General features: G+C 33.3%; 1 long non-coding RNA gene across 1 annotated transcript; it reads left to right on the forward strand.

The window, feature by feature from the left end:
• Positions 1-4,228: 4,228 nt before the first annotated feature.
• Positions 4,229-6,048, forward strand: LOC112023682 (uncharacterized). Its single transcript, XR_002884051.2, has 2 exons — positions 4,229-4,598; positions 5,823-6,048. It is a non-coding gene; the product is annotated as an uncharacterized LOC112023682 (long non-coding RNA).
• The last annotated feature ends 1,484 nt before the right edge of the window (positions 6,049-7,532 follow it).

Consider the following 7,532-nt stretch of genomic DNA (forward strand, 5'->3'; position numbering starts at 1 on the left):
TCCAAGCTTCTTGCTCCAACGAGATTACGCCGAACCTATTTCTTCTTTAGCTTGCCGGATTCCGCTACTTGACCATAGCATCAACCAATGTATATTGGTTCCTTCCCAAACTGCTTCCCTAAGCACCAAATGGACCTTCTCACAGACGTGGGTGTGGTGAGATAAGGGTTTGGTAAATAACCTCTCAAGGGTATGACAATGGAGAGGAAGAGAGTAGAGGAATTTGTAGAGTCTCTTTAGATGAAGATTGGGGATGAGGCAATCTTGTTTTTCTCTAGGGTTTTCTCTCACAAAATTCTCTCTGGAAGCTTTTTCAATATGATGGGTATAAGGGTGTATATATAGTAGGGTGAGAAGGGAATGCAAAACGTCAGTTTTTGTCAAACAGGGCAAGTTGGCGACTTGGTCTCGCGGCTTGTCCAAGTCGCGAGTTCAAGTCACGACATAACGGCCTGGTTTTGTCCTATAGCGTGACAGCTGGCGCGACCCTTCAGCTTCCCAGTGTGCCTCTCACGTGCCAGCTTTTGGCGGCTTGCCAGTCGCGATCCACCCGCGAGCCCTAGCCGCGAACCTCTGTTTTTCTTGCACACTCTTGAGCTTTTCTTCACAACTTCTCACACACTACCCTTACAATTTTCCCACCTAAATACAAGGTTGCTAAGTGCTAAATTACAAGCAAATTGGTCACAGAATAAAGCCAATTAAATGGTTGATTAAATTCAACCTTACAATACTAATTACTATTTAGTTAACCTTATTTCATGTTTAATACAAACCTATGGGCCAAAATGGGCATTTGCCCCTTTTGCTCAAAAAATGTAGCAAAATGTCTCTATTTTGAAACTATTTAGCAAAATGTCTCTGTTTTGAAACTCGATTTTCTACTCGATTTTTAGAAAATCGAGTTTCAATGAAAAACTCGATTTGATGAAAAATCGAGTAATAGGAGAAATTTTACATGGAACTCGAGTTACACCTTTTAAGTTTGATTTCATATAACTCGATTTTTAGAAAATTTAGTTTAAAACAATGGCATTTTGCTGGAAAGTTTTGATGAAATGGACAAATGCCCATTTTAGCCCAAACCTATAGGTAGAACTTACCCTTAAAAACTAGCTTGCAAGAGGAGGGTGCCTAAGAGCTTATATATGAACAAAGTTTCTCCCCAAACTAGTTTGAAGAGAAATTCTTCAAACTTCTCATATATTTCTTTTCTGAGTGTGAATTTTGAAAATCTAACCGTTGAATTTTATGTTCCTTATATTTTTAACATGCATATCAAATTTCGTTCAAATCGAATATTATTTACTATTTGATCAATTAATTTATTTTTGATATACAACTTTTGATTACAAAAATTTGAAATTATAACATTTATTTGATGACATAGCAATTGATTTTTGATTTTCTTAAAATTTTGTAAGCATTAAGAATGTAATAAGAACATGCAATCTAACGGTTAGATTTCAAAAATTCACATTCAATATAAATATATATGATGAGTTTGTAGGGTTTCTCTCCAAACTAGTTTGGAGAGAAACTTTGTTCTTTATATATACATTGTTAAGTTTACACTTAATTTATGTGGGACACTAGGATCATGTGAAACACTTAATCCATGTAGGACACTAGGATTCTAACAATATTTTATATATTAGAATTATGTGCCCCCAATTATATGAATTTTTTCAGTGATAATAAATTACATTTTCACATGCATGATTATTGTGGGTATTTTCATTACTTAAATGTGGCATGTGATATCATTTCTGTAGAAAAATCATGAGGATGGTTAAGGAACTAAAGGCAAGGAATAATGATTTTTCATAGACTACAAAATTATTCTAGGTCACGGATATTAATTGAATATTACCACTAGAATCTACGCTCGTTGTGCTACTATACGGTAAGATGATTTACTCTGTCATTAAGTAGTGACCTTAAGCAGACAAATGGGTGAAATGTAACAAGTGCATACATTGAACTGAATCCGATCAATAACACCTTATGAAGTGATTAATGTTAATAAAAATGTTATCTATCACAATTTTCCTTGTTGTCTTTGTAGACATTACATTTTATACCCCTAACGACTTTGGCCCTCGTTCCTCAATGATATTGGAATTCTAAAGCTCAAGGTTGGTTTAAGGCCCAAACAGATAGAAATTGACTTGAGGAAGTGTTTTTAGAAAAATATAACTCTCTTTTTTGGACTAAACAAAATTTTTGGAAAATAAAAACCACGGAAACCCTAGGGCATGCGTAGGCATACACGAACATGCGTGCGCATGCTATAGTTCAAGAAACTAGAAAGGAAAGGTTTTCTGCATTAAAACTTGATTTGGAACGAATCCCACATCGTTTGAAAGCCGCCCTGAACCCCTGTTTTCAACTATATAAAGCTTGAAATGGTGGATTTTCAAAGAAGGACAAATTACGATGGTAAAACACATAAGATTCGCTAAAAAATAGTGAATGAAAAACACGTAAGATTCACATAAGTTGTTCACAAAACATCCTCAAGTCAATATTTTTCTGATTGAGACCTTTTTCGGTCTTGATCTTTGAGTTTCAAAGGTTTACTAACTAATTTTGTTTGGTTTTAACTAGATTGATTGAAGGGAACGGTCAAAATCAAGCTAAAGAGCCTTTGTTTAGAGGTAAAGGTTCTAAGCTTTGTCTTTGTTTTCCTCTTGTTTTAATTCTTGCTTTGTGTGTTTTATTTGTTTTATATATGCTTTAACATGCCTGTGTAGTTTAGGTTTACTTTGCTTTTTCGTGTTACGCATGTTAGGTTGTTAGGTTTTAGTTTCTGCTTATGTAGTGTTCTTACTTTCTGGGTTAGGGTTTAGGACATGTATGTATGCACATGCTTACTGCATGTGTATGCATACTCAAAGTATGCATACGCATACAACTGGGCTGTGTAGGCATGCTCTATGTATGCGCACGCATACTCATGCCCAGAAACTCTAATTCGTCTCTTTTTCTTCTATTTTCTTTGTTTTATTCATGCTGTAAGCCTATATTTGAATTTGTTTTTCATATCTTTAAGCCTCTGCTTCTCTGTTTTGCTTTGCTTTGTTTGTTTACCTTTTTTTGCTAATTAGGGTTTTGATTTGTTTGATTACCATGAACATGCATATATTATGAACATGCATTGATGCATAGGTATTGTGATGTAATGAGGTAAGTCATGCATTCACATGGACATGCATCGCTTTTGAATATGAACATGAACATGAACATGTTTGTTTGAATACCATCTCTTTGATGTTTGGATGCCTTTGACATGTTTGTTTGATTATGCCATGTGATGTTTCTGCCCTTGGGAAATGAGTGTCTAAATGCCATAATAGACGAATGATTAGTTTTGGGATGAATATGCCATGTTTTCTTGCATTAGATGCATGCTAAGGTGTGTGTGAGTTAGAATAACAATATTGAGTGTGTCTTTAATGGGGTTAAGATGTGGAACACAATGAGTGGAAGCCGACCCATAGGTCGGATAAGATTAGGTGCCTAACACCTTCCCATCCCCATACTTAAATTCCAGACATGTGCTCTGGTAGTAGATTAGCCCTTCCACGAAAGGCGTTAATATATGATTCCTAGACCTAATCTAGGAGGTGACTCCGTTTTTCTTCACCATGGTCCACCTTAGACCAATGCGTACTCACCCATTGCGAGGATGACACCACACCATCGAGGGCGCTTGCACCCACAATCCTCAAACATGAAAGGTTGCTTGTATTTATTTATTATGCTCAAAACTTTGACGATGTTAAACCAGCAATGTTCATTCAAATTCTATATAAGGACACATTGGGTTGTATGTATAACTAGTAGCTAATCTGTACAATGCACGAAAATAGTTATTGAATGAGTTTTAGGAAGAAAAAAAATAAATAATAAAAGCCATTATTTTTTAGTTGGAGTAGTAAGCAAAAATGCATGAAATTTAAATATAAAAAAATTGATATTGAAAGAAATAGGACAAAGTTTTATAGTTAATCAAAAGAAAGTAATGTTGTTTTATTTATTAGTTTTTTGTGGGAAGGAATAAGAGACCAAATGTTGCGTATCTAGTTTAGTTTGTGTTGTGTGTATATATATATATATTTTTATTTATATAAATATTTGTGTTGTGTATATATAAATAAATATATATATATATATATAGATATATGTATATACAAAAATGTACCTATTAAATGAAAAAGTGCTTATTGACCAAAAAGGTACCAATTGAAAAATGAAAAGACACAACTATTAGGTGATATTAATCTATTCATAATGAATTATGGGAAGAGAAAACGTTCTGTCCGGACTCCAGAGCTGGCAGAAAAGTGAGGTTTTACGGCACCAATGAGAGCTGCCAAGTCAGATATTCAATGATGCCTCAGTACACTCTATCACACGAGATTGTATCCCAAATAAAACCAAAATCACCAATTAGAACGTGTTCAGATGCCCTTACCTGGAGAAAAAAGTACCAGCACCAACGCCTCCTCTACTCTGACCAATAGAGCTCCTCCCCGCCGTTGGTGCCGCCGCAACGTCGTTCTGAGCCGGTGCCCACGCACCCAAATACTATGGTTTGTTCCGATTAATCCTTTATTGTTTGATTAGTTATCTCTTAGGTTTCGAAATTTTGATGGGTTTGGTTTTTTGGACGTTAGTCACTTGCTTTGGTATGGGTTTTGCTGTATTTTGGTACCTTGGTGCGTTTTGATTGGATTCCAAAGTGGTTAAGTTCAGCCCTAAACAAATCTGATTTGTCTATTATGAGAATCTTGTTTTCTTGTTCCAACTAATTTTGTTTGGGTTTCAAATCATGATTTTTTTTAGGATGAAACTTTTTGGGGTTTTTCTTTGTATTTTATTCCTGGTCTTGGCTGCTGTGTTTGTTCTTTTGATAGGGTTTATTTAGTTAGTATCTCGAAGTTCTTACATAAATAAATTATATATTATGTGTGCATTAAGATCTTTGCTTGATAAGTTATGCTCATAAATGGTTTTGGGCTTTCCTGGAATCAAATGAATCCATATCATATTCCATAGCATTTGGAGGCACCAGTCCATTATCAAAATAGGAGTAGCAGTCATCACAAAATAATTAATGTTCGCTATCATTTCCATTTCTTGTATCAAATTTTCATTAATTTTGAAATTTATAGTTAATGGTCCTTCCAAATGCTATGAGAAACAAAATGAATGTACTATTTGGGTGGGGAGGAGGAGTGGGGACTTTGCTATGTTCAATAGACCAGAGCATTTGAACTCGTTCTAGGGGCTATCCAAATGCCATACTGATGAATTGGGCTTGAGAGAGATGTACTATTTTGAGCAGTAATGTGCACCTCTTTGTACTTTGTGAATTGACAAGGGTCTTGCCTAAAGGATAAATTACAATGACAACCCCTGTGCTTTGTTACTAAAACAATGGCATCTCCATTGCCAGATCTATGTTAGGGCCAGGGGGCAAAATTCTAATAAAATCTTCTGTGTGTATTAAGTATGTATAATTTTTTTTCTTGAAATTTTGGTGGACAAATTGATGTATTTGCTCTGTTTAACTTTCTTTTCGATAAAATTTTCCAAAGTCTGCATACCTTAGTATCCTATATTATCTTGAATTATCCATTGGTTGATTTCATATGTATGTCACTTTAATTAAGAAAAAGTGGTTCTGGTTGAGTCAATTTGAATTTGAGTTTTAATTCAATCTAAACTTGATGTTCGTAATTAGATGTAAGTCCATTTCTAGACCCACTTTTGTTTATTAACTTGTGTTATTTCTTTATGCTGATTTGCAATAGGAAAGACTGAAGTTGGAGCAATTATTGGTGTTGCTAGAAAGGACTGATGATAGGACGCACTGAAAGCATTGTCATTGATGATGAACAATATACTTCTTCCCTTGTAATCAAATCTGTTCGGATGGACCATGATAAATTTAGCATGATGTAATTTGTATTTTTCTTCTGTTTATTGTCAAATGCATACTAATTATGAAATGACATGAAAGAGTTGTATATTCCCCAATTTTGTTATTTGTAGAATCTTGATTAGTTGTATTTGGAAGATGACTTGCTTACAAACCCATTACAAAACTTATTTGAGTGGTGACAATTATGAACATTCACATAATCCAAATATCATACAATAGACCCGTAAAGTTTAAATTCTATTACACACATTTAGAGAGGTGGAGGAAAAAATATAGCAAAAAATTTTAGAATATAAAGATCAAAAATTTCCTGTTCATAGTGTTAATTAGCAAAACATTTTTTTTTAAAACTTTTTTTAATTTTTTGCATTATTATCACTTAGTATTCAAATGAATAGTTTTAAAATTTTCAAATTGGTTTTCAAGTTTCTAATTGACAATACATTCATCTAAAAGAAAATCTGTCATGATTCAGAATACAAAAAGAGAATCATAAGATTACAAATACATCTGAAATAAAACCTATCACAATTTTTTTTTTTTTTTTTTTTTTTAAGTTTCTAATTGACAATACATACACATGAAATAAAACCAATCATGATTCAGAATACAAAAAGAGAATCATAAGATTACAAGCATCCTCGTACTTATCAAATACCATATTGAGACATGGTTGCAAATGCCTATTGTATGCAAAAGGTCGATTTGAATTATTCAATGACAAGTCTACATCATTTTGATCTTCATTTATTTCTGACTCATCATCCACCATATCATAAAGTGAGATTGTTTCAGGTTCTTCATTGCTCGCACTCATATTTTCAATTCAAGTATTTTTAAATTTCAAAATAACCTATAAAAAACAAAAGAGAAGAAAAATTCATAAGAAACGATTGAGAAAAAATTCAAATATTGTGCTATTACAATACCAAACTTGCCCAATTTGGCAAACTTGTATAATTACAGACTTGTTTTAGGATACAAGCAAAAAGTAAATCCAACCACTTAATACAAAATTGAACAACCAATTTGAATTTTTAGAAATTCAAATTAATTCCACATAAGCACAACAAAGGCAGGATACATTTGAACACCCTGCTCGACAACTCAAAAAACACTACATAAAATAGCTCCTACTACATCTTTAATTGCACTCTGGTACATATAGAGAGCAAACTGACATTACAAGTAGAAAATTGAAATTACAAGTAGTATAAAATTATATTTGTAGCTAAGAATATGATAATATCTATCAAATAAATAATACCAGCTCTGTCCCAGAGGCCTAGGTTCACGGTAGAGAATTCAACAACCACAGTAAAAAAAAAAAAAAAAAAAAAAAACCTTGTTGAAAAGGCACCTATAACAAAAAACAAGATTCCCATTCAATTAAATTCATTTTAGTGTTGGATTCCTAATTGAACAAGCTCCCAAGAAAAGAAAATCCAAAAAATTAAAGTCAAGGTTAAAAAAAAAAAAAAAAAACACAAACTGAAAATTAAATAAATATGACAGTATAATCACGACAGGGCAACCTAGAAATAGTTATTTTTGCCTGCACTTAATACCTGCTTTGCAA

This window comes from Quercus suber, unplaced genomic scaffold (genome assembly GCF_002906115.3).
Source record: "Quercus suber isolate HL8 unplaced genomic scaffold, Cork oak 2.0 scaffold_841, whole genome shotgun sequence".
Classification (NCBI taxonomy): Eukaryota; Viridiplantae; Streptophyta; class Magnoliopsida; order Fagales; family Fagaceae; genus Quercus; species Quercus suber.